The sequence below is a fragment of the Scyliorhinus torazame genome, chromosome 7 (assembly GCF_047496885.1).
Source record: "Scyliorhinus torazame isolate Kashiwa2021f chromosome 7, sScyTor2.1, whole genome shotgun sequence".
Classification (NCBI taxonomy): Eukaryota; Metazoa; Chordata; class Chondrichthyes; order Carcharhiniformes; family Scyliorhinidae; genus Scyliorhinus; species Scyliorhinus torazame.
The window spans coordinates 114657506-114682414 of record NC_092713.1 but is presented as its reverse complement, the minus strand read 5'-3'; the positions used below and the strand labels follow the sequence as shown (position 1 = coordinate 114682414).

The 24909-nt window shown below is 46.6% G+C and overlaps 1 protein-coding gene and 1 pseudogene across 5 annotated transcripts in view; both read left to right on the top strand.

The window, feature by feature from the left end:
- lrp8 (low density lipoprotein receptor-related protein 8, apolipoprotein e receptor) overlaps nucleotides 1-24909 on the top strand; it is a 190619-nt gene that overhangs the window by 37706 nt on the left and 128004 nt on the right. The window lies entirely within an intron of this gene.
- Nucleotides 3985-5445, top strand: LOC140426479 (V-type proton ATPase subunit C 1-A pseudogene; annotated as a pseudogene).

Sequence of the window (24909 nt, the reverse complement as noted above, 5' to 3'; positions counted from 1 at the left end):
CTGCCATGCTGCCCACCACCTCTCCCTGTGTCATGGAGGATGGGGATGTTTTTAGAATCACCTCCAGCAGCTAATTGTTTTAATTATCCACAGATATTCACAACCAATTGGGGCAGGACTGCAGAACCTTGATCACAGTCGTTGGTTGACGGAGCATGTTTCTTCTCCTGTTAGGATGCATGTTGTCTTGTGCTGTAGCTTGTGTACATTTCCTGGCAAGCTCATCTACTCTTCCCATTGAACCATGATTAATTCCTTGGTCTAATGGTAGAATGAGGAATGTGTTAGGTAGAATGCGGGATATGTTAGGCCATAAGGTTGCAGATTATGGCTGAATATGATTCAGCTGCTGCTGATGGCCCATAGTGCCTGATGAATGCCCAGTTATAAATTGCTTTGTTAGGTAATCCTTTGGTATCGAGGATGACTCTGGTTTGATTGGTCTTAGCAGCCAGTTCAGGACCCATGTGCGGTCTGCAGACTCTGCCGCATGCTTCTGCGTGTTACTGGTGAAGTCTCACAATATGTTTGGTGCCTTCCAAAACGAACCTTCTCCATTTTGATTGTTCATGAACCAAGGACTCCCAAGAGTCAGCGAGGATGTTTCATTTCTTGAGGGATGGATGCTTGATCTCGTCAGGGATATTTTGAGGGCATCACTAAACATTTTCCACGGTCCTTCTGGGAATCTCCTCGGGCACCTCAGGTGAGCGCCTTCAGCATTGGTCCCCACAAATGGGAACCAGACGGACGGCACTCATGGGGGTCACCCTCGGGATCGGAGGCCCCCCAGCTGCATACCCTTTGAGCAGGGTGCCCTGGTATTCCTGGTGCCACCTGAGCACCGTAGTAGTGCCAGCCTGGCAGTGTCACCTGGGTTCCAGCCTGGCACTGCCACTGCCAGGGTGCCAGGGCACTGCCAAGGTTGGGTAGCACAGTTGTTAGCACTGTGCTTCACAGCGCCAGGGCCCCAGGTTCAATTCCCGTTTGGGTCACTGTCTGTGCGGAGTCTGCACGTTCTCCCGTGTCTGCGTGGATTTTCTCCGGGTGCTCCGGTTTCCTCCCACAAGTCCCGATAGATATGCTGTTAGGTGAATTGGATATTCTGAATTCTCGCTCTGTGTACCCGAACAGGAGCGGAATGTGGCAAATAGGGAATTTCCCTAACTTCATTGCAGGGCTAATGTAAGCCTACTTGTGACAATAATAAAGATTATTATCTCCAGCTGTGACAGAGTTGCAAGTAAAGTAGTTGCTTCAGGAGTCTGGTATCTGGCGTTCAGATGGCATGTCCCAGTGGAGCTGGTATTGAGTGATTAACACCTCCATGCTGGGCAACTTGACTTTGGAAAGGACACTGCTGGTGGAGTGCTTTTCTTGTCACTGGATTTGGAGAGCCTTGCGAAGGCACCACTGGTGGTACTTCTCCAATGATTTGATGTGCCTGCTATATGCTGTCCAAGGCGCTGATGCATATTGGGGTGCGAGGACCACTGCTGCCTGGTAAACCATGACCTTAGTCTCTGGTTTGAGATCCCGGTGCTCAAATAATCTTTTCCTCAGTCAACTGAAGGCTGAATTGGTACATTGGAGGCGATGATGAATGTAGTCATCGCTGTCTACCTTCATCAAGCGGAGGCTGCCAAAATATAGAAAATGACTCGTGTTTTCCAGGATCTTGTCTGCTGGATCTGTTCTGAATTTGTCCCATTTACCACATGGACAGTGCCTTCAGTGTGAAGAAAAGACCTTCCTCTCCAAAGGACGATGCAATGTTCATCCCTACCTGTACGGTAATGGACAGATACATCTACGAAAGGTAGATTGGTGAGGGCAAAGTCAGCCTTATTGTTAACTCCCCCCATGTGCCACAGGCCCAGTCTGGCAGAAATGTCCTTTGGGATTCAGCCAGCTCAGACAATAGTGATGCTAGCTAGTCGCACTTGGTGATAGATATTGAAATCCCCCACCCAGAGTTCATTCTGCACCCGTGCCACTCTCAGTGCTTCTTCCAAATGCTGTTCAACATGGGAGGAGTACTGATTCACCAGTTGAGGGTTTGGGGGAATGCGAGTGGTAAGTGGTAATCAGCAGGAGATTTCCTTGTCCATGTTATTTTTTAATTATTCAAATTTTCAGTATAGAAACATACAAATATTCAACCAGACTCATACCGTATACAAAAAAATCCCCCGCCGCTCAACCCATTCCCATTTCAGTTAAAAAAATATATAATTATATTAACAATTTTCCAGAATAACACCGATACAATTATTTATGTACAATAGTTAACAGTGTTCCAACCTTTTCATCCACCCACCCCCATAAACCCAAAAGAAGCAACAACCAATCCCTAATGCCCCCCTGCATCCCCATTCCCCGAGCATCTGATGGTGACCAACTCTCTGAAATAATGGCTGACATCTGGGGCATTACTTTGCCGTGCAGTGCATGCGCGGGAGCGTCAGCGGCCGCTCACGGCATCCCCGCGTATGTGCAGTGGAGGGGGTCTCTTCCGCCTCTGCCATAGTGGAGACCACGGCGAAGGCGGAAGGAAAAGAGTGCCCCCACGGCACAGGCCCGCCCATGGATCGGTGGGCCCTGATCGCGGGCCAGGCCACCGTGGGGGCACCCCCCCCGGGGCCAGATCGCCCCGTGCCCCCCCCCCAGGAGCCCGCCCGCGCCGCCTTGTCCCGCTGGTAAGAGAGGTGGTTTGATTCTCGCCGGCGGGACAGGCATTCCAGCAGCGGGACTTCGGCCCATCGCGGGCCGGAGAATCGCCGGGGGGAGGCCGCCAACCGGTGCGGCACGATTCCCACCCCCGCCGAATATCCGGTGCTGGAGAATTCGGCAACCGGCGGGGGCGGGATTCACGCCAGCCCCCACCGGGTCGGAGAATCGCTGCACGGCAAAGTCATTTCCGCGCCTGCTGGCGGGGCACCAAAGGCTTTTCCAGCTGGCGGGGCAGAAATCAGTCTGGTGCGGTCCTAGCCCCAGAGGTGAGGGCTCGGCCTCTCAAGATGCGAAGAATTCCGCACCTTTGGGGTGACGCCATGCCGGACTGATTCACGCCGTTTTTGGCGCCGGTCGGCGGACATCGCGCCAATTGCGAAGAATCCCGCCCCTGAGGTAGAACCTTTCAGCCGATCCTCTCATTAAATACTTGTAAAAATTCCATCAGGTCGTCGAGCCAGGCTGCTGCACTGGACGTTGACGAGGACCAAATGAGATTCTCCTACAGGCTCCCAATGAAACCAAGGCAAGAGCATCTTTAGCTGTGAATGAGAGGGCAGAAGGAGGCTCCGCTTTGTTGATTGCCCAGTGGTCAGATTCCCTGCCAACATTCATTGCCTAGGCCCAAAGCCTGACTAATGTATTGGAAGATATATCACCCATTAATTGTGCCAGTGCAGCGGATTCAGTAGTTTTAAGGGAGGGAGAAAGTATCTTGGAAAGGAGAAAATAAATTTCAGAAATGTGAGTTTGTTGCAAGTTTGAATCAGGTTGATGAGTGTTCCAATATTGTCTCTGTTCAAAAGTCCATTCCTGGTGTTCAATAAGGATACAAAAGTAAATGTATTTCTGGACAATAAATTGATTGAAATAGCATAAAGTTGAGGGCAGCTAAAAATGAAATTGGACCAATTCACCTTTTCCTCTTTGAAAATTGAACATACAAAAGGAGTTTAGAAACAGGCGTCATGGCGAAAATACAGAAGACTATTCTTTTAGTAATTCTCTTTCTACGCTACAAAACTGCTCGGAATGATATAATGTAAACATTTCCAGAACTGAAGCGTGTTGTATGTAATCAAGGCAGTGCAGGAAACTCTTTTTTTTTTAAACTGTGTGGGGAGTGAGGGTTCAAATCCTGTTTGGTACTGTCCTCTAGTATAGATTCGACTTTTCTACTTTGACCCTTTTTGGATTATTTTATTGAGAAAGCTAGTGTGGTTAAGAACTCCAAAGTTGCTCTCTCGAGCGATGTGAGGAGGATCGGGATGGTTACAGGAGCAGCGGCCACCAGGAGCGGAGCGGACCTGACTCCCCCTCAATCGTATATTGGTTTACTTCAAGAGATTTCTTACTGAGGATGACAGAATTTTGGTTAATATCAGCCTCTAGGGAAAAGACATGTCAACAGACATGGGACAAATTAAATGCTACAACCACAAGGAACAACCATCTCTCTACCAACTTCAAGTTTGCAATTCCAGATTTGAAGGTGGGAACTTTAGAAGTCTTGGTGGGGTTATCTGATGAGCTGGCCAAGTTGGACTCATTTGTGGAGGGTGTGGTGAAGAAGGTGGCCCAGTACATGGCTGATGTATTGGAAGACAGTAGGGACAAAGTACAAGAGAACCTTTTGGCCAGTGGAGTTGACTTGGTCACCTATATCACAAGGTTTCAGTGGGACATGGTAAAATATCCAATCAAATAGTCTCTGAAAAACATTTCTGAAATCATTACAAAGCAAGTATCACAGATTGACAATGATCTAAAAGCAAGAGCGTTTGCATACAACAATCTGAAAGGGAACTTGCACAATTTAGAGAGGAAGAATGTAGGAAGTTTGATGACACAAAGCCTGGCTGATATTGTGAAGAAGGAGGACTTTGTAATGGACTCTGAATATCTTACGACTTTCTTGGTCGTTGTGCCGAAAACTGGTTATCTGGAATGGGAAAAGATGTATGAAACTTTGGCAGAGATGGTGGTTCCACGGTCAAGCAAGTTGATATGTGATGATATGGATAGTGGCTTGTACACTGTAACATTATTCAGGAAGGCAGTTGATGACTTCCGACGAAAGGCCAGGGAGAACAAGTTTATTGTTTGGGACTTCCAGTATAATGAAGAGGAGCTGAAAGCAGATAAAGAAGAGATGACTCTGCTCTCAACTGACAAAAAGAAACAGTTTGGTCCCTTGGTACGATGGTTGAAAGTTAACTTCAGTGAAGCTTTCATTGCATGGATTCATGTGAAAGCATTACGGGTTTTTGTAGAGTCTGTTCTAAGGTATGGTTTGCCAGTGAACTTCCAAGCTATGCTTTTACAACCCAACAAAAAGATGATGAAAAAGCTTCGGGAAATACTTAATGACCTATATAAACACCTGGACAACAGTGCAGCTGCCATCATTGATGCAGCCATGGACATCCATGGTCTGAGTCTAAACCAGCAAGAATACTACCCATATGTGTATTATAAGATTGACTGCAACCTGCTTGAATTCAAATAGATGCGGATGCAGTTTTCTCCAGCCACCTTGGCTTTTAGAGTATGGGTTACAGTAGTATTGGACAGATGCCTGCTTCTCTCTTTATTTCCCTTAAGCCTGGGTTAACTGGTGTTTGCTTACTCAACCCTGCAATTACGTACAGTCCTGTGATCTGTCTGCTGCTGTTTTCTTTGAAAACACGTGTCGACGTACTTTTTTTTACCAATCAGGCATTGAATTATGTGCTGCAATAATCTGGATCTATATGTATGAACAAATGCATTATTTTGTTTTTTAAAAAGCCATTTGTGAAGTGCTGTGTGGTAAACTGCATTGGTTGTCAATATTCCCGAAAGACCTTGTTTACAACTGTATATTAATAGTGCAAAAGAGTTTGTATCATTTCATCCATTTACCTGTGTTTGATACACAGAATTTTAAATAGTCACTGGTCGTAACCAATCGTGTTTATTGAAAAAGTGTAATGTGCTGTACAGGGCCTGTACTGATGTTTTAAACATGACTCGAATGTGCAAAAACTGTATACATTCATGATTTATCACACTGACAAAAATATGGAATAAATGTAAAAGCCATGGGAACCATAAAAAAAGAACTCCAAAGTTTGGAGGCCTCAGAAGATGGAGTTTGAGAGTGGGAGTGAGTTTGTAGGAAGAATAAAGAGCATTTAGTGTGGTTTTCTCTTTAAGGTCCCATCGTCTTTGCAGCAGACAGTTGTGCAGTGTCCCCCCCTCGTGGAACAGCTATTTAACATAGCATTTTATTTACATTATGGTCTGAACCTGAGGACAATTGGCCTTGTGCAGAAGATGAGGATTGTGACATTGATGGTCAGTGACGTTGTCATCCTGTTGGCTACAAGTTGTACCATGTGGCACTGGTGAATATTCATGCTGAGATCAATCTGGTACCAGGCTGGCTGTTTGTAATTATTTAAACATTTAGCTTTGTTCAATTTGCTGAACACGGTGTTTTTCTGGAAGGTCATCGACCTGAAACATTAATCCTACCTTCCTCTCACCTCTCTCCGGCTGAATTGTTAAATGTTTGCACAGTTTTCCCCAAAGTGTTTTAAAAACATGTTTTGATTTCTAAAGCAGCAGTTGGGTGTCTCTTTTGATTATTAAAGGGACCTCGCCCTGATTTCTAAAGCAGCAGTTTTGTGTCTCTTTTGATTATTAAAGGGACCTCGCCCTTATTTTATGCAGCAGCCAGAGATGCCCAAGAAATGTTTCAACCTCGAATGAATGGCAAGGCAGCAATCACCCATTTATTCATGTAGCAAGATGATGTAGCATTCCTATATTACAGTAATAAAGCAGTAAGTGTTGGAAAAACTCCGGTCTGGCAGCATCTCTGAGGAGAGAAACTGTGTTGCCGTTTCGTGTCCATTATCACCCTTTTTCGGACCTGCAGCATTTCCGTTTTTACTTCAGGACAAACCTGAGATTTTCCAGAAATGTTTTTGTTTCTATTTTAGGAGTTCTGGAGAAGTGTCATATTGGAGATGAAATGTGGACTTTTGTTTTTCTCTCTCTCTCTCTCTCTCCACAGATATTGCTGGACCTGCTGAGTTTTCCCAGCGCTTTATTTCAGATTACCAGCATCCCAGTATTTTGTTTTTATTATGGGCAGGGTTTTCTGGTCCCAACACCAGCAGGCATCATCGCAAGCAGGATGGGAAAATTGCACCAGAAAATCCCGACCTCTATCCCAGTAACCAAACAATAATCAGAATTGTTCAGATGACCTTTCATCAGAACAGTTCCGATGAAAGGTCACAATCTGAAATGTTGGTCAGGATTTAATGGGGCTTTGAAGTGGACGCGGAAAATCAGGGCAATGGGTAGCATGCCTGTTTCCAATTAAAGGTCTCTCCCTGCTGCTGATACTTCACGAGCAGTAGGCATACCCTACGCCATTGAGGTAGACTGCCAACTATACTCTGCAACCTCCTTGTGAGCTCAGAGAGGGGGGGGGGGTGAGGCCCCACAGACCCGGCATCCTTTTACTCACGAGGGCCCCCCAGTGTCAAGGACTGACCCTCGGAAACGCCCCACTCCCTTCAACAACGATCCAGTGCCTCCCACACCTCAGTACCAGCAGTGGCTACTGCCCTCTGCTAGCACTGCTGGGATTGAAGAAATAATGGCCCCCCAATTGGCTGGTGGCTTTAGGAGGTGGTACCTAATTCCTTAAAGAAACAGGAACCTTGATGCCAGGCAGTTAATTTTCTGATGCATGTTAGTTCTGTTTCTCATTCCTTCTTCCCCATCACTGCAAACTCTGTAGCGTAATGTTTTTTCAGAGATAACCGATTTGAACCTTTTAAATCAATAGGCTATTAATCTGAGGACTAATTGCTTAGTATATCTCTTAATTATTTTGAGAACATTTCATTAAAGTAGAACTTATTGAAGTTCCCCAGCATCTGCGATATTTTTCCTTTGTCTTGTTGTAAAGTAGAGCTGGATCACCAGCTTCGTGTCACTCTCCAACAAAGGAAAGGTGGTGTGTATTATGGTTCTCCATTTAGCACCGTTCAGAAAGCAATCAAACCATAAATGTTAATAAAGAGCCCAGAGAGATGGTCAGCTTTCTAATAAGAAGAATGGTGATTAATAATGTTTTATCACTTACCTAAACTCTGGTGGCTTCACATATGTTGGGCCAAATTTAACTCAATCAAGACCGACTCATTTGCACTATGTTAAAATAGGTTCCAATTTCCCCATCACTGCGAACTCTGTAGCATAACTGGTTTTTCAGATATCAAAGATTTTAATCTTTTAAATCAATAGGCTATTAATCTGAGGACTAATTGCTTGATATATCTCTTAATTAGCTTGAGAACATTTCATTAAAGTAGAGATCAGGACGTTTTTAAATGGATGACCTCTTGGGACATAATCTTATTGGAGGGAGTCTTTAACAATATTAAACTCTAATGTGTAGCTTGGGCTGAGAACTAACTAAAATAATTTTTCTTGTAGTTTGCAAATGGGCAATATGTTGCGGCCTAAAAGACACCACTGATTTGATGGCAATTTTACGCTTGGATGGATGCAGAACAATTAAAGTAATTTCAAGCACAGTGGCTAGCACTGCTGCCTCACAGCGGCAGGGTCCCAGGTTCGATTCCCGGCTTGTGTCGCTGTCTGTGCAGAGTCTGCACGTTCTCCCCTTGGCTGCGTGGATTTCCTCCGGGTGCACCGGTTTCCTCCCACAAGTCCCGAAAGACGTGGGGCTGGATTCTCCGCCGGCGGGATGCACCATTTTGCCGGCAACCTGGGGGTTTCCTGACAGCGTGGGGCTTCCCCACAATGGGAAACCCCATTGACCAGTCGGCGTAACAGAGCATCCTGCCGGGTGCTGAAACAGAAATACTGCGCAGCGAGATGGAAAATCCAGTCGCGCTGTTAGGTTATTTGGACATTCTGAATTCTCCCTCTGTGTACCTGAACAGGCGCCGGAGTGTGGCGACCTGGGGCTTTTTACAGTAACTTCATTGCAGTGTTAATGTAAGCCTACTTGTGACAATAAATAAAAGATTATTATGGAAAGAAGTTAGAGACTTTGGAAAAGCGGAGACTTAAAGGTGAGATTACTGATGTTTTCAGGTTTATGAAGAGAATTGAAAGAACTGATCCAGGCATGTTATTGACTGGCTCGGCTAATAGTAGGGGATGCAAGCTTTAAATCTGAGGCAGGTATCAGTAAGAAAGATGATCAATTAGAAAATTTTTACACAAAGGATAATAGAATTGTGGAATAAAGAAATGGAATTGCAATCGACAATAAGGGTGGAATTTTATGGAGTCAACAGGGATCTTGATCACCGACTGGCGAGCTTAAAGGTGACTTAAGTTGCCTCCTTTTGACTTTGACTTGTAATTGAGTAGGCCTTCCCCAATGAGGCAATTAATAGGCCACTGGGAACTGTTGGCCAATCAGATGGCAGCAGCTCTTTGCTCAGTGACTGGTGCCAAAGTGAACAGAAGCCCAGGATTATGGTGCAAGCCGCCCCCCCCCCCCCCCCCCCCCCCCAACCTTCCAATGCTGTCTTCGTCGATCCGTCACCACACAACTTTGCATGTCATGTTCCCTGCATGGTCACCAGCCTGTCCGCCACTGGGTTAACACCAAAGGCAGTGGGAAGCGGCCCTTCATTAATTGTCCCTTTAGGACCTGAATTAGCAGTGGGGCAGGAAGGGCAGGAAGGTTGCAGGGTACCCCACTTCTAAACTCACCACATGGGAAGAGTATAAAATACTGCCCTGTGTGTATGGGTTTAAGCCAACTGCACATTCCTAGAGACTGAATGGGCCATTGGATGTGCTGAGAATGCAGATAGGTGTGTGATTGAGATCAAATAAAAAAGGAAAGGACTGTTGGGACACCTTTTTACTGAAATTAATGACAAATCTTCCCATTTCATAATTAAAATATAGATCTGAGAATGGATGATCATCTTTCTAAAATTAATATTTATTTTCTAGATTTCAGGTGTGCAGCAAAGGATATTATGTAAACTTCACAGGATAGCAAATGGAATGTTGTGTGTATTCCCTCAGGGAAAGAAACATGATTGCATAAAGCTCGGAGGCGCTGAGCAGATCCCGAAGGTTTATCGTATGTTGACACTATAGCATGGTGGATTTGTTGGTTCCATAACAAATCTGCTCGGGTAAATGGTGCAATCTTGTTCTAGTTAGGAGACCTGAAACAAACTCGATGATAATGCACAATAAATGATTGTTTCTTGAAAACCCTTTGTATGTTGTTTCCTAGAACAACTTCCCAGGAAAAATGTATTTTTGGTATATCTGAGAGCAGGAAGTTGGGAATTGCCGAGCAATTCACTTATTCAATTTAGCAAGGCCAAATTTACCCGCGTTTGCTATCCAAAGGTAATTTTGAAAATGGGGCATTTCACTCAGCAGTGGCCTATTTGTACTCGTATCTAAAAACAATCTACACTGACTTCATTCTGCTGAAGTGCATATTTTGTCAAATGCTATCAGAGTGGGCCACATGGCTCACAGTGGCAAGCAAGTGGCAGGAATTTGACACAGCCATAAATTGTCTTCAAGGCAAGTGTGAACTTCACATTTGCTTCTGCAGATGGTACACACTTCAACCAGATTATTATTCAAATATTTTATCCAAGTGCCCTTACTTGCGAGATGAACAAAGGACAGACACAAGTTAACAATTCAACCCAAGTTTATTTTCAAACACAATAAAACAGTTATTCCCTCAAATTATCCCAACTAGAATATGTGTAAGATTCGAGCTGCGGGTCCAATCCTGAATCCAATCCAAGTCTCGGTCGTCTCAAGGCCTCAGTCTATGAAGGTCGGTCTTGCACTCTGATTCCTTCTGTATTCTGGTTTGCCACCATTGAGTCTTCTCTGTTGCCTCTGCATTGAGTCTTCACTGGGGAGGTCTCTGGATTCCCCCTCCTTATCCCCTCTCAGTGCCCTTCCAGAAACTTCTCTGGCCCTCTACCAATGAGGTCATTGGGCAGGGGTCGTGAAACCTTCCCGATTGCAACTCGACAGGACATCAGGAACCCCCGCCCAAGGTCCATCCTCGGGTGCATCGCCTGGACTAGGTGTGGCCCTGACTGTGGTTTTAATTTAAAGTGCCCAATTGTATGTCAGATCTAAAATTCAGGTTGTTGGCCATTTTACCACACTTAGCACCACTAAAGCTGCAAGGCAATTAAATGATGTAATGGTTCAGCAATATTAGACGCAAACAAAGAAAATTGGTGTGGGATTGAGGGCTGGTCAAAAAACCTTTAATAATGTCTTCCAGTACAAATTTTCTGTCATGGTCTTTGTTATTTTATTTTACTGCGAAAAATGTATCCAACAAGAAATTTTGGAGTTTTGAGTTTCTGGGAAAGAATGAGTTTGAGGAAGAGGTAGATTTGATTTCAACACCATGAGCATATTGGAACAAGCACAGGTATGATTGGCTGAACTACCAGCTCCTACGTTGTAAGTTTCTATGATTCACTAACTCAATTGTTGTGTGCCATTTCTCACAGCAATCAGCTGGGCAATGTGAGTTACCACATGCACAGAACTAAAATCCCAACTCATCCTTCATTAACTTTTATTTACATTGCAATATATGCCAGAAGACAGTTGGTCATGCACATGAAGTATGACCAGTGATATGTAATTCTGTTGGGAATTGCAGTAAGACCTGGACAATATCCAGGCTTGGCTGACAAGTGGCAAGTTACATTTGTGCCCCACAAGTTCCAGGCAATGACCATCTCCTACAAGAGAGGATCTAACCACCGCCCCTTGACATTCCAGCTGAATCCCCCACAATCAACATCCTGGAGGTTTCCATTGATCAGAAACTGAACTAGACTAGCCATATTAATACTGTGGCTACCAGGGAAGGCCAAAGGCTAGGAATCCTACAGCGATTAACTCACCTTCTGACCCCCCAAAACCTGTCCACCATCTACAAAGCACAAGTCAGGAGTGCAATGTAATATTCTCCACTTGCCTGGATGAGTTCAGCTCAAATAACACTCGAGGCTCGACGCCATCCAGGGCAAAGCAGCCCGCTTGATTGCTACCCCTTCCACAAATATTCAAACCCTCCACCACCAACAAAAAGTGGTAGCCGTGTGTACCATCTACAAGGTGCACTGCAGTAACTCACCACGGTTCCTTAGATCGCAACTTCCAAACCCACGACCACTACTATCTAGGAGGACAAGAGCAGCAGATACCTGGGAATCCCACTACCTGGAGATTCCCCTGCAAGTCATTCATCACCCTGACTTGAAAATATAATCACCGTTCCTTCACTGTCGCTGGGTCAAAATCCTGGAACTCCCTCCCTAACAGCACAGTGGGTGTACCTACACCTTAAGGACTGCAGCAGCTCAAGAAGGCAACTCACCACCTTCTGAAGAGCAACTAGGGATGGGCAATAAATGCTGGCCTAACCAAACCAGCATTTATGAATTTAAAAAAAATAAAAATCATTGCCCTCTTGGATTTTGTTTAGTTCTGGCCACTGAATAAGCATAACTGGTGGACTGGGGCTGCAAAGTTTCCATATGTTAGACCCCAGTTATATGATCTGGCAGGTGATAAGTGCCACGCAAACCAAATCCCAAAAAACAACATGGTGAGCTGTCATAACTTTTTTCTTTTTGTATTTTTTACCATGAGAAAATAGGTGTACTGAAGTCAGAAGCCGCAAATCCAGTAACACTTCTGGAGATTTTAAATATAAATTAAAACATTTAACAAATTAAAAGAAAACTTAAACGTACAATACTACATTTACACAGTTAAAATTAGTCTTGCAGAATATACCCCCAACAAGATTTCCTACTTAGTTTGACTTGCAAATAAACACCTGTTTAGGCAACAGTCCATTATAGATATTTAATCTATAAAATCCAGTAACAATACCCCAAGACAAAGCTACATTCACTTAGTGAGGAATACCACATAATGGCCGGAATCCCCATGCCGTTCGCTCGTGGTGGGATTCTTTGGTCCCACCAGCACTGCATCCACATCTGTGGGTTTCCCGGCAGCTTAGGGGGGGTTTCAGTGGATATTCCCATTGACGGCGGCTGGAGCAGAGAATCCCACCTCCAGCGAACGGCACGCCACCTCCTTCCACCGCTGAGAAACCATGTGATTGGGAGGCTGCAGAATCCTACACAATACCTCACTCCTCCCTTCCAGTCTGCTGTGGAGCTTCAAACTTCAGACACCTGGGGCAGGATTCTCCCCTACCCGGCGGGGCGGGCGGTCCCGGCGCCGAGGAGTGGCGTGAACCACTCTGGCATCGGGCCGCCCCGAATGTGCGGACGAGGGGCTCGGCCAGTGCCGGAGTGGTTTGCGCCCCGCCGGCCGGCGTGGAAAGGGCTTGGCGCCACGCCAACCGGCGCCGAAGGGCCTCCACCGGCTGGCGCCAGTGCTGGAGTCATCCCAGCGCATGCGCGGGGGGGGGGTTCATCTCCACGTCAGCCATAGCGGACTTTTACACCAGCCGATGCGGAGGAATAGAGTGATACCACGGCACAGGACCACCCGCGGATCGATGGGCCCCGATCGTGGGCCAGGCCACCGTGGGGGCACCTTCCGGGGCCAGATCCCCCCCGTCCCCTCCAGGACCCCTGCCGCCGCCCGCGCAGCCAGGTCTCACCGGTAAGTAGCTGTCGTAAAAACGCCAGCGGGACCGGCCGAAAACGGGCAGCCACTCGGCCCATTGCGGGCCGGAGAATTGCTGGGGGGGGCCGCCGACCGGCGCGGCGCGATTCCCGCCCCCGCCAAATCCCTGGCGCCGGAGGATTTGGTAGCCGGCAGGGGCGGGATTCACGCTGGCCCCCGGCGAGTCTCCGACCTGGCGGGGGGTCGGAGAATCCTGCCCCCGATTACTGTTTGCAGCCCCAACCCATTTCTGACTTCACTGGATAGCTAATTTAAAACTGCTTTCTGGAAAACAGATTCTTTCTGGGTTACCTGGAAACTTCCTCACTTTGCTTCTACACAGTTCTGTCCCCAACACAGATCAGCACTCCAGGAGCCAGTCCCCTGAACTCTTAGCATCTCTCATAGAATCATAGAATTTACAGTGCAGAGGAGGCCATTCGGTCCATCGAGTCTGTACCGGCCCTTGGAAAAAGCACCCTACTTGAGCCCAAAACTCCACCCTAACCCAGTAACCCCTCCAAACCTTTTTGGACATTAAGGTCAATTTGGCATGGCCAATCCACCTAACCTGCACATCTTTGGGCCATGGGAGGAAACCGGAGCACCCGGAGGAAACCCACGCAGACACTGGGAGAATGTGCAGACTCTGCACAGACAGTGACCCAAGCCGGGAATCGAACTTGGGACCTTGGAGCTGTGAAGTAACAGAGCTAACCGCTATGCTACCATGCTGCCAACATACCGTTTCCTGAAGCACTTTTCCTACTCTTTGATCTTGATTCCATTGTCCTTATCCTTCTTTGATTTATCTTTCCCAGAATATAAAAATCTAATAAAAATAATAATCCTTATTTGTGTTACACGTAGACTTACATTAAAACTGCAATGAAATTACTGTGGAAAATCCCCTAGTCGCCACACTCTGGCGCCTGTTCAGGTACACGGAGGGAGAATTCAGAATGTTCAATTCACCTAACAAGCCCGTCTTTCGGGACTTGTGGGAGGAAACCGGAGCACCTGCAGAAACGGGGAGAACACTGTCTGCACAGACAGTGACCCAAGCTGGGAATCGAACCCGGGTCCCTGGCGCTGTGAAGTGACAGCGCTAATCACTGTGCTACCGTGCCATTAAATCTTTTATGTCTTATGTTTTCCCTATTTCAAGCACTTTCAGGGTCAATTTAAATTTAATAACTTTGCCTTATTTATTAATGACCTTTTCCAAGTTGTAAACTCCTTTTACTTGCCTTTGAAATTTTGCAACTGAACACAACAAACCTTCTTGTCCCTCTAATGCAAATTTCCATTCATGGCTTATTTACCAATAGAAAATTCAACATGGCCATATTTATTTCACACCTAGACTCTTTTGATGTCCTCAGCTCTGTGGACACCCAGTCCCCAACTTAAGTAAATCAGTCACACCATACCGACACACAACTACAGCCACAAGCCTGCTTCACAGAATTACATAATAAATCCCCAAAATATTCAAAATAAGGAACAATTTTTCCACACTGGCAACAGATTGAAATGGTATTTGGCTATTTTTGTTTGCAATATGTTAAATGTGTAAAATGTTCCTGATTTTTCTGTTCATGTGAGCAAATCAGATTCCACAAGTTAATTTTTTGGACACGTGTTAAAAGTCAGATGCTGGATTACCGTCAAGTCACATTAAAGCAGTTGTTAATAGAGTCATCAACCCACAATGTTCCCTGCTGCATTGTTCAACCTGACTGTGTGAATAGACAGAAGGTAGCCATTTGGCCCATTATGCTGAAAGAGAGCTATCCGGCATATTCCCATCTTCCACCTCTTGGTCCATAGCCTGGTAGGTTATGGCACCTCCAGTACATGTCCAAGTGTTTTTTTTAAATACAGCAGGAGTTTCTCCCTTTACCACCTTTTCAGGCAGTGAATTTCAGACTTGGACTACCCTCAGGGTCTCCTCAACTCCCTTCTAATCCTTCTGCCAAATACTTTGGGCGAAATTCTCCCCCAACGGCGGGATGCCCGCCGACTGGCGCCAAAGCCGGCGCCAATCAGACGGGCATCGCGCCGGCAAAAAGGTGCGGAAGTCTCCGCATCTTTGGCGGCCTAGCCCCAACATTGAGGGGCTAGGCCGACGCCGGAGGGATTTCCGCCCCGCCAGCTGGCGGAAATGGCGTTTGTTGCCCCGCCAGCTGGCGCGGAAATGCGGCGCATGCGCGGGAGCATCAGCGGCCGCTGTCAGTTTCCCGCGCATGCGCAGTGGGGAGAGTCTCTTCCGCCTCCGCCATGGTGGAGGCCGTAGCGGAGGCGGAAGGGAAAGAGTGCCCCCACGGCACAGGCCCGCCCGCGGATCGGTGGCCCCCGATCGCGGGCCAGGCCACCGTGGGGGCACCCCCTGGGGTCAGATCGCCCCGCGCCCCCCCCCCCAGGACCCCGGAGCCCGCCCACGCCACCTGGTCCCGCCGGTAAATCCCAGGTTTGATTTACGCCGGCGGGACAGGCAATTCCTGGGCGGGACTTCGGCCCATCCGGGCCGGAGAATCCAGCGGGGGGGTCCCGCCAACCGGCGCGGCCGGATTCCTGCCCCCGCCCAATCTCCGGGAGCGGAGACTTCGGCGGGGGCGGGGGTGGGATTCACGGCGGCCAACGGCCATTCTCCGACCCGGCGGGGGGTCGGAGAATGACGCCCTTTAAATCTATGCCCCTGGTTATTTACCTCTCTGCTAAGGGAAGTAAGTTCTCCTTATACATTGCATCCAAGCCCTCTTCATTTTATACACCTCCATTAAATCTTTTTCTCAGCCTTATCTGTTCCAAAGAAAACAATACCAGCCTATTCAATCTCTCCTCACAGTTAAAAGTCTCCATTCCTGTCAACACCTTCGGAGATCCTTCGACCAACACCTCCTCCACAATAGTCCTCAATACCGGGGCCCCGCAAGGCTGCGTACTTAGCCCCCTACTCTACTCCCTGTACACACACGATGGCGTGGCAGAATTTGGTTCCAACTCCATCTACAAGTTTGCTGACGATACGACCATAGTGGGCCGGATCTCGAATAACGATGAGTCCGAATACAGGAGGGAGATAGAGAACCTAGTGGAGCGGTGCAGCGACACCAATCTCTCCCTCAATGCCAGCAAAACTAAAGAGCTGGTATTTGACTTCAGGAAGCAAAGTACTGTACACACCCCTTTCAGCATCAACGGGGCCGAGGTGGAGATGGTTAGCAGTTTCAAATTCCTAGGGGTGCACATCTCCAAAAATCTGTCCTGGTCCACCCACGTCGACGCTACCACCAAGAAAGCATAACAGCGCTTATACTTCCTCAGGAAACTAAGGAAATTCGGCATCTCCACATTAACTCTTCCCAACTTTTACAGATGCACCATAGAAAGCATCCTATCGGGCTGCATCACAGCCTGGTATGGCAACTGCTCGGCCCAGGACCGCAAGAAACTTCAGAGAGTCGTGAACACCGCCCAGTCCATCACAACGAACCTGCCTCTCATCCATTGACTCCATCTACACCTCCCGCTGCCTGGGGAAAGCGGGCAGTATAATCAAAGATCCCTCCCACCCGGCTTACTCACTCTTCCAACTTCTTCCATCGGGCAGGAGATACAGAAGTCTGAGAACACGCACGAACAGACTCAAAAACAGCTTCTTCCCCACTGTCACCACACTCCTAAATGACCCTCTTATGGACTGATTTCATTAACACTACACCCTGTATGCTTCATCCGATGCCAGTGCTTATGTAGTTACATTGTATATGTTGTGTTGCCCTGTTATGTATTTTCTTTTATTCTCTTTTCTTCCCATGTACTTAATGATCTGCTCACAGAAAAATACTTTTCACTATACCTCGGTACAAATGACAATAAACAAATCCAATCCAAACCTTATTGTAACCTCTTTAAAGTAATCATATCCTTCCTGTTAGGCAATGACCAGAGCTGCATGCAGTACTTTAGTTGCAGTCTAATTAGTCTTTTAGCATAACCTCCCTATTCTTAAACTCAAGGCCTCAACGAATAAAGGAAAGTATTTTCTTGTTTCACCTCATCCATCAGGAGAGTCTGTGAATATTTAATTATTGTTATATACAATGAAAAGCAAAGAATCTAGTACTGAGAGCTGCAGAACCTCAATGAAACCAGCCTTCTGGTTACCAGTCAACCCTTCTGCTTCCTGGTACTGAGCTGATTTTAGATCTAACTTGTCACTTTCACTTGAATCCCATGAACGTTTAATTATATGACCAGTCTACTATGTGGGACGTTGTCAAAAACGTTGCTAAAATCCACTACATCAAAGACACTTCTCACCCACCCTCCTTGCTATCTCCTCAAAAGTTTCATAGAATTTACAGTGCAGAAGTAGGCCATTCGGCCCATTGAGTCTGCACCGGCTCTTGGAAAGAGCACCCTACCCAAGGTCAACAATCTCCAAATCAAGTTCGTCAGACACAATGTTCAATTAACAAATCTGTACTGACTGCCCTTGATTGATCCCTGCCGTTCTAAATAACTGTTTATACTCTCTTTTTATTGTTAATAACTTGCCTGTTACCAAGGTTAGGCGGAATGGTCTGTAATTATTCAGACTATCCCTTCCTCCCTTTTTTAATCAAAGTGCTTAGTATTGAGTCTACAAAGAATCCTAGGTCTATTGCAATTTAATCTTTCATGATTTAAACATATATTTTATGGAGTACATATCATCCATTTTCCTTTATTTACACTTGACTGAATTAAATCTAATTGCCATTGTTATGCCTTTTTACTTAATCATTGTCAGTTCTGAATTTCACTACACTTCCAGTTTGGCGCTGTCTGCGGTTTTGGCCATTAAATTCAAATATCCAGGTGATTGATATAAATTAAAAATAATGGTGGTGCCAGCTCTGAGGCGACTCATTCATTCCTCCCTCAAATTCCCACAACTTTGAATTTAATGATCACCTTTAATCTGGAACTTTACTGAAAGCCTGTCGGGAGTTGGAATTTCTTATCATAGGATTTCTCACAGTCCTCTTGGATTGGCACTTAAAAGAATTCAAGGTGGTTGGACAGTGAGGATCTTCCCCTTAATCTCTTTTAAATGCTATTGCTGGTTTGTAACGATATAGGTGAAATGTGTCATTGGCTGTGCTTATTTTAACCTCCCTTGTGCCTGTTGTCTATTGTAACCTCTCCAGTATACATTGACTCATTTATAATATGCATAAGAAATAGGAGCAGGTGTTGGCCTCATGACTCCTCAAGCCTGCCAGTCCACTTTCCCACCTTATCCCCCATATCCCTTCATTCCCTTAGTGCTCCAAAATCTATCAATCTCAGTTGTGAATATACCCATCAACTGAGCATTCATACACCTCCCGGTAGAGAATTCCAAACATTCACAACCTTTTTGAGCGAATAAATACCTCTGTCCTAAATGGCTGACCCCTAACTCTGCAACTATAGCACCTCGTTCTAGACTCTGTCCAGGATAAACTCCTCCTCAACATCTTTCCTGTCAAGCCCTCTAAGAATGCATTTCAATGAGATGTCCACTCATTATCAACTTCAAAGGATGTAAGCCCATTCTACTCAAATCGCTTTTCAAGGAAGCCCTCCCATCCTAGGAATCAACCCAGTGAACCTTTGTTGCACCCCCTCTAAAGCAAGTACACCCTTTCTTAAGTAGATGTACCGAAACAATGCACAGAACTCTAGGTGTGGTCTCTCAAAGCCCCATATAATTGCAGCAAGTTTTATACTACCAACGCCCCTGTATTTAAAAACTTACATATCATTTGCGTTCCAAATTGCTTGCCGTTCCTGATTGTTAACTTTAATGCTTTGTGCACAAGGATACCAAACCCCACTGAAAAGGACATTTTCTATCCTCTAACCTGGTTTTTAAAAAAAATCTGTTTTGCTGTTCTTCCACAGTGGATTATTTTGCACTTTCCGATAGTATAGTCCACCCTTCATCTTCTAGCCCAATCACTGAACTCTTTTGCAGCTTCTTTAACCTTCCTCTAACACCTAGCTTTGAATCTTCATGCTGAAGTCTCCACTGATCCTTCTGGAACTACACTCGCCACACCCTATCATCCTTAACATTACTCATTATTACTATTTTTTTTGTTGTCTGTTAGCCAACCTCCACCTACACTGTTGCGACACCCTGGGCTAGGACGCGGTCAATTGCAGCCACCATTGATCCGGAGTCATAACACAATTGAATTAACCAATAATTCATAGAAAAATACACCAAATCTTTGGTCCTTGGCTGCCCAATAATTGCGGTCACCAGCTTTGTAAATTTAAACACAATTATTTTTATTTATAACAAGAATGATAATGAAATATGCAGCAAATACAACGGTTAACTATTATCTAATTCCTAATCCCGCATTTTAACTTGCCCCCACCCTCTCATACACACACACACACAAGATAGACAAACACAGAGGGGAGGGAAAAATAATCTTTGTTTCAGATGGTTGTCTTTAAGCAGACTTTCCTACAATGTAAGCTTTCAGATCCTGGGATGAGATTCTCCAACCCCCCGCCGGGTCGGAGAATCGCCGGGGGTTGGCGTGAATCCCGCCCCCGCTGGTTGCCGAATTCTCCGGCACCGGTTATTCGGCGGGGGCGGGAATCGCGCCGCGCCAGTTGGCGGGCCACCCCCCGGATGGGCCGAAGTCCCGCCGCTAAAATGCCTGTCCCACCGGCGTAGATTAAACCACCTACCTTACTGGCGGGACAAGGCGGCGCGGGCGGGCTCCGGGGTCCTGGGGGGGGCGCGGGGCGATCTGGCCCCGGGGGGTTGCCCCCACGGTGGCCTGGCCCGCGATCGGGGCCCACCGATCCGCGGGTGGGCCTGTGCCGTGGGGGCACTCTTTCCCTTCCGCCTCCGCCACGGTCTCCACCATGGCGGAGGCGGAAGAGACTCCCACCAATGCGCATGCGCGGGAATGCTGTCAGCGGCCGCTAACGCTCCCGCGCATGCGCCGCCCGGAGATGTCATTTCCGCGCCAGCTGGCGGGGCACCAAAGGCCTTTTCCGCCAGCTGGCGGGGCGGAAATTCGTCTGGCGCCGGCCTAGCCCCTTAAGGTTGGGGCTCGGCCCCCAAAGATGCGGAGCATTCCGCACCTTTGGGGCGGCGCGATGCCCGACTGATTTGCGCCGTTTTGGGCACCAGTCGGCGGACATCGCGCCGATACCGGAGAATTTCGCCCCAGGTTTCTATTTGCTGCCTGTAATGATTTTGCTGTAGATTCATTCATTCAGGTTCTCTGTACGTTCAGGAATATTTCAACTCGTAGCTATTCTGGAGAGAGAGAGAAGAGAGTGAGCAGGTCCTTGTTCCTGCATGTCCAAGTCTCAACTCTGCTTTCCTTAGGTCTCTGGAAATCATCCCACACAAGCAGGATCTAATCACCGCCTGTTACCAGGCAGAATAGGCCTTGTGGCCATTCATTGGCAACCATCCATCCAATCGAACAGTCTCTCTCTTCCACCACCCCCCCCCCCCATCTCTCAGGAGACTCGAAGTCTAGGTCTGCTGTTTGAAAATCAGCATCAAATACTATGTTGCAGCTTCTTGAAGTCCTCATTCTTTCTGCTGTTTGGCTTAAAGATACATGTCATTAAACATGCATGGATCAAAAATGATAAAATAAAGAAAGGGAAAGTAAGGCAATCATCAGGAAGGACCCTTACAATGTGCATGCACACTTTGAAAATCCAAATATGAGACAAACACACTCAAAAACCACCAATAGCTTTGACAAACACAATGTCTGTTATAAGATGTTATATGTGGTTTGGTAGGTTTTATTAAGGTCTTCATAGCCCAACAATCAATATTAACTATTTAACTACTAGAAACTATATACATGGGTACAGTAAAGGATCAAGCTAGGAACTGTCTCCATGCATGCTTCTACACACAGGTCAGCCCAACACTATGCTGACCCCAAGGTCTAGGCCACTGTTTGGATGGTACTGGACTCAGCCCCAAGTTAGCCCTTGTACTTTCCCCCAAGTCTTTATCCAACATATTTACCTGACATCTCAGTTTACCCCATGTATTAAATCAAAACTACTACCCCAACCCTCTCGGTCCCCCAAGTCTCTTGAGTTCATCTGCTTAAGTGGTTTGGAGGCCTTGTAACCCATCCATATCTTGTTCTCACTACTGTTGGAGGAGTAGTACACTCTGTCACTGTCGATTAACTTTATTGAAACGGAGGTTGTTCTGGCATCCGAGTATCCTTTCCTCCTCTTTTTCCATTATTTGGCACTGAATCACTCCATGTCGATTTCCCCAATTGTAGTCAGACGGCGGTTGGTTTAGCCCACTCTTTATGGGCCGGATGAACTCTGAGCTCACCTCTATCGTATTTTTATTCTCTTCGTCCTTTGTGTAGCTCACTGTGGTGCACACTGGGATGGAAGATAACTCTTCCTATTGTGAGTGTGTGACTTCATAGTAAGCTCACCTTTGTGTTCAGCTGTGTGATGTGCTATTGTCAATGGATGGCTGCTCCTTCGTTCCAGCATTATTTGTGCACTGATGTGCTGGCTGGGGATTGCAGCGTCTGCTCTGTGCTCTGCGGCTTTATCTCTCCAAGTTGAGTTAGAGCAGAGTTTGAGGCTCTTCTCTTTGCTGGTTCCCCTCTTGACTGTCTTCTACCCAAGGTGTGGTGGTAACTATTTAATTGACTGGCATGGGCAGCATGTGGCGCAGTGGATAGCACTGGGACTGTGGTGCTGAGGACCCGGGCTCGAATCCCGGCCCTGGGTCACTGTCCGTGTGGAGTTTGCACATTCTCCCCATGTCTGCATGGGTTTCACCCCCACAACCCAAAGATGTGCAGGTTAGGTGGATTGGCCATGCTAAATTACCCCTTAATTGGAAAAAAATAATAATTGGGAACTCTAAATTTATTTTTAAAAATCCGTGTCTGCTTGGGTTTCCTCCGGGTGCTCCGGTTTCCTTCCACAAGTCCGGAAAGATGTGCTTGCTAGGTGAATTGCGACATTCTGAATTTCCCTCTGTGTACCCGAACAGGCACCGGAATGTGGCAACTAGGGGCTTTTCACCGTAACTTCATTGCAGTGTTAATGTAAACCTACTTGTGACAATAAAGATTATTATTTTTTTAAAAGTTGTCTCCGCTATGGTTCTTTGTCTGATAGGACCGTTGTTGCCTTTCTTTTCCTGTGTGGCTCTGCTCTAACTACGGCAATCAGTGGGTTTGCCCTTCTTTCTTTTGGTATCTATATTCTAATGCTCAGAGTCGCCAGGTATCAAATGATACCACCACAAGGTTCAACCGGCTATCGATCAAAGAACCAAACACCAGTTAGTTAGTTCAAGATCAAGGGTACTTTACTTGCACATACAATTATCATGCAACATAAACACTACTAGTTAAACTACACCTATCAACTATGACAACCTGTACTTAACTTCAGGCACCCGGCTTAGGTCAGAGGAACAGTGACCGTTGTTCGATTCTGGATCTATTGAGTCTGGAGAAGGAACTGCTGCTCAGCTGGGCTCATCCGGCTGGTAGTGGGCGTTGAACTTGAACTTGCTTCTGGTGGTGCTGCAATTGGAGATGGACGTTGCCAGAGCGCCAGGTCCAAGAGAGGACGAACATATGGCGAACTCTTCTTCTTATACTTGGGGGTTTTCGCGCTCTTTTGGGCGGTCCTTCAGTTTGGACCCCACTAATTGGGTGATCCCTGATCACTCTGTTCGATTCCTAACCAATAAATGGGCGGGTGCCTGGATGGCTGGGCGTGTCCCAAGCGGTCACTGACCCCGTTGTTTACGCTTCACTTGAACAGGGAGTGGCGCCGAAATGTCTGGGACTGTACCGGTCACTCGAGTACCAGTCCTTTGTCTTGGTGAAGATGGGCCATCAAATGCTAATCGCCCCATCAAAATGCTAATTGGTCGGAGTTTCGATACTGTCTGGATTCCTCACTTGCAAATAATCATTTCAGGCTCTGAGCCTGCCTGAACCTTGCTTTGTCCATTTTACCCGCTAGGCTTTGCGAGTTTTTCTGTTTCTGGTTGTAAGTGGCCATACCAGATGGCTACACCGTTACATTGATTCCCGTGTCCAACTTAAAGTTTGTGAGATGACCATTAACCCCAGGGTCTGCATTCCAGAACAAAAATCCATGATTTTTTTTTTTAACATTCATTCAAGTGAGCAGTATGTCCAATGAAAGATGTAACTCTCAATCAGCCTTGCCTACTTTTATTTCAGATTTCCGGCATCTGTATTATGCTGATTTCCGATCGGCCTTGAGGGATTGTTTTTGCAGTGGATTTGTTTAACTGTTGCCATTGCACTGCTGGCCACATGGATGCACTTGTAAAATGTGGTTTTCAGGAGATTGCAAGACACTCAGATGCACATCAGACTGTATCTATAATACTTAGAAATCCTAATTCGCAGAGTATAGTCCTGTGGTAAAATATGTTTGAAATTTGCAGGTCTCTCGTGCTTCAGGCGGGTGATCAGAAAATTAAAGTTTTTATTAATTGAAGATCCTTTGTATTTTCCTTCCACCTGTGTATTGGGTGGGGAGTAACTCCACCATCCACTCCCCAAGAAAATGTTAATTGGAGCTCTGATTGGCAAGCTCTCATCAATGACATTTTTAAACTCGACCTCCTTTTGAACACCTCTAAATAGATTCAGAAGTAAGGCTGGGATGGCGCTTGAGAATTGCTGGTCCTTGTTGACCCTGAAGAGCATGTTAACAAGTGAACAGAATGTACTGGATTGTAATACATCATTAGTGCATTTCCTCTGTCCACGTCATGCAACATTGAATTTATTCTTATCTCCTGTAGATAAATTATTTACTTTTTTTTGTTAAGGTCACAGATTGATCACTAAACTTGTGCCTGAAGTAACTGGTTTTTTTACAGCAGGAGCTTCACATCCCCTCAAAACATTAGGTGCGTTTTAATGGAAAGAGTGTGATAGTGAGCGGGAACTGCTGCGAGCTTTCCGACGCTTGACCTGGCGAGGCTGCCACTGGCATCAAATGTTAATTAATCCACTTAACGGGGCCACACGGGCGTCACAGCTGCAAATGATGGTCTCAGCTGCTGATTCACCGGGACTGCGCCTTCCAGCCCCCCGCCAACAAGGGGGAACAGCACTTAAACCGATCCCGCAGAACCGCACGGTTGGGTTGCCTCCCCCACCCACCCCGACAAGCATGTGTCAGGCCACACCCAGCAACGTAACGTGACCTGGCCCACCCATGTCCAGCAGTGCTGTCCACGCCTGCCGCACCATCCCCTTGTTGATGCAGAGCCTCTTGCGGTACACGATGTCTGTCATCTGTTCGAAAGATCAGCGTTGCCTGTACACATTGGGCCATTGTCGGCCTCCCCCTCTGGCCTGATGTGCGGCCGGGTCCTCA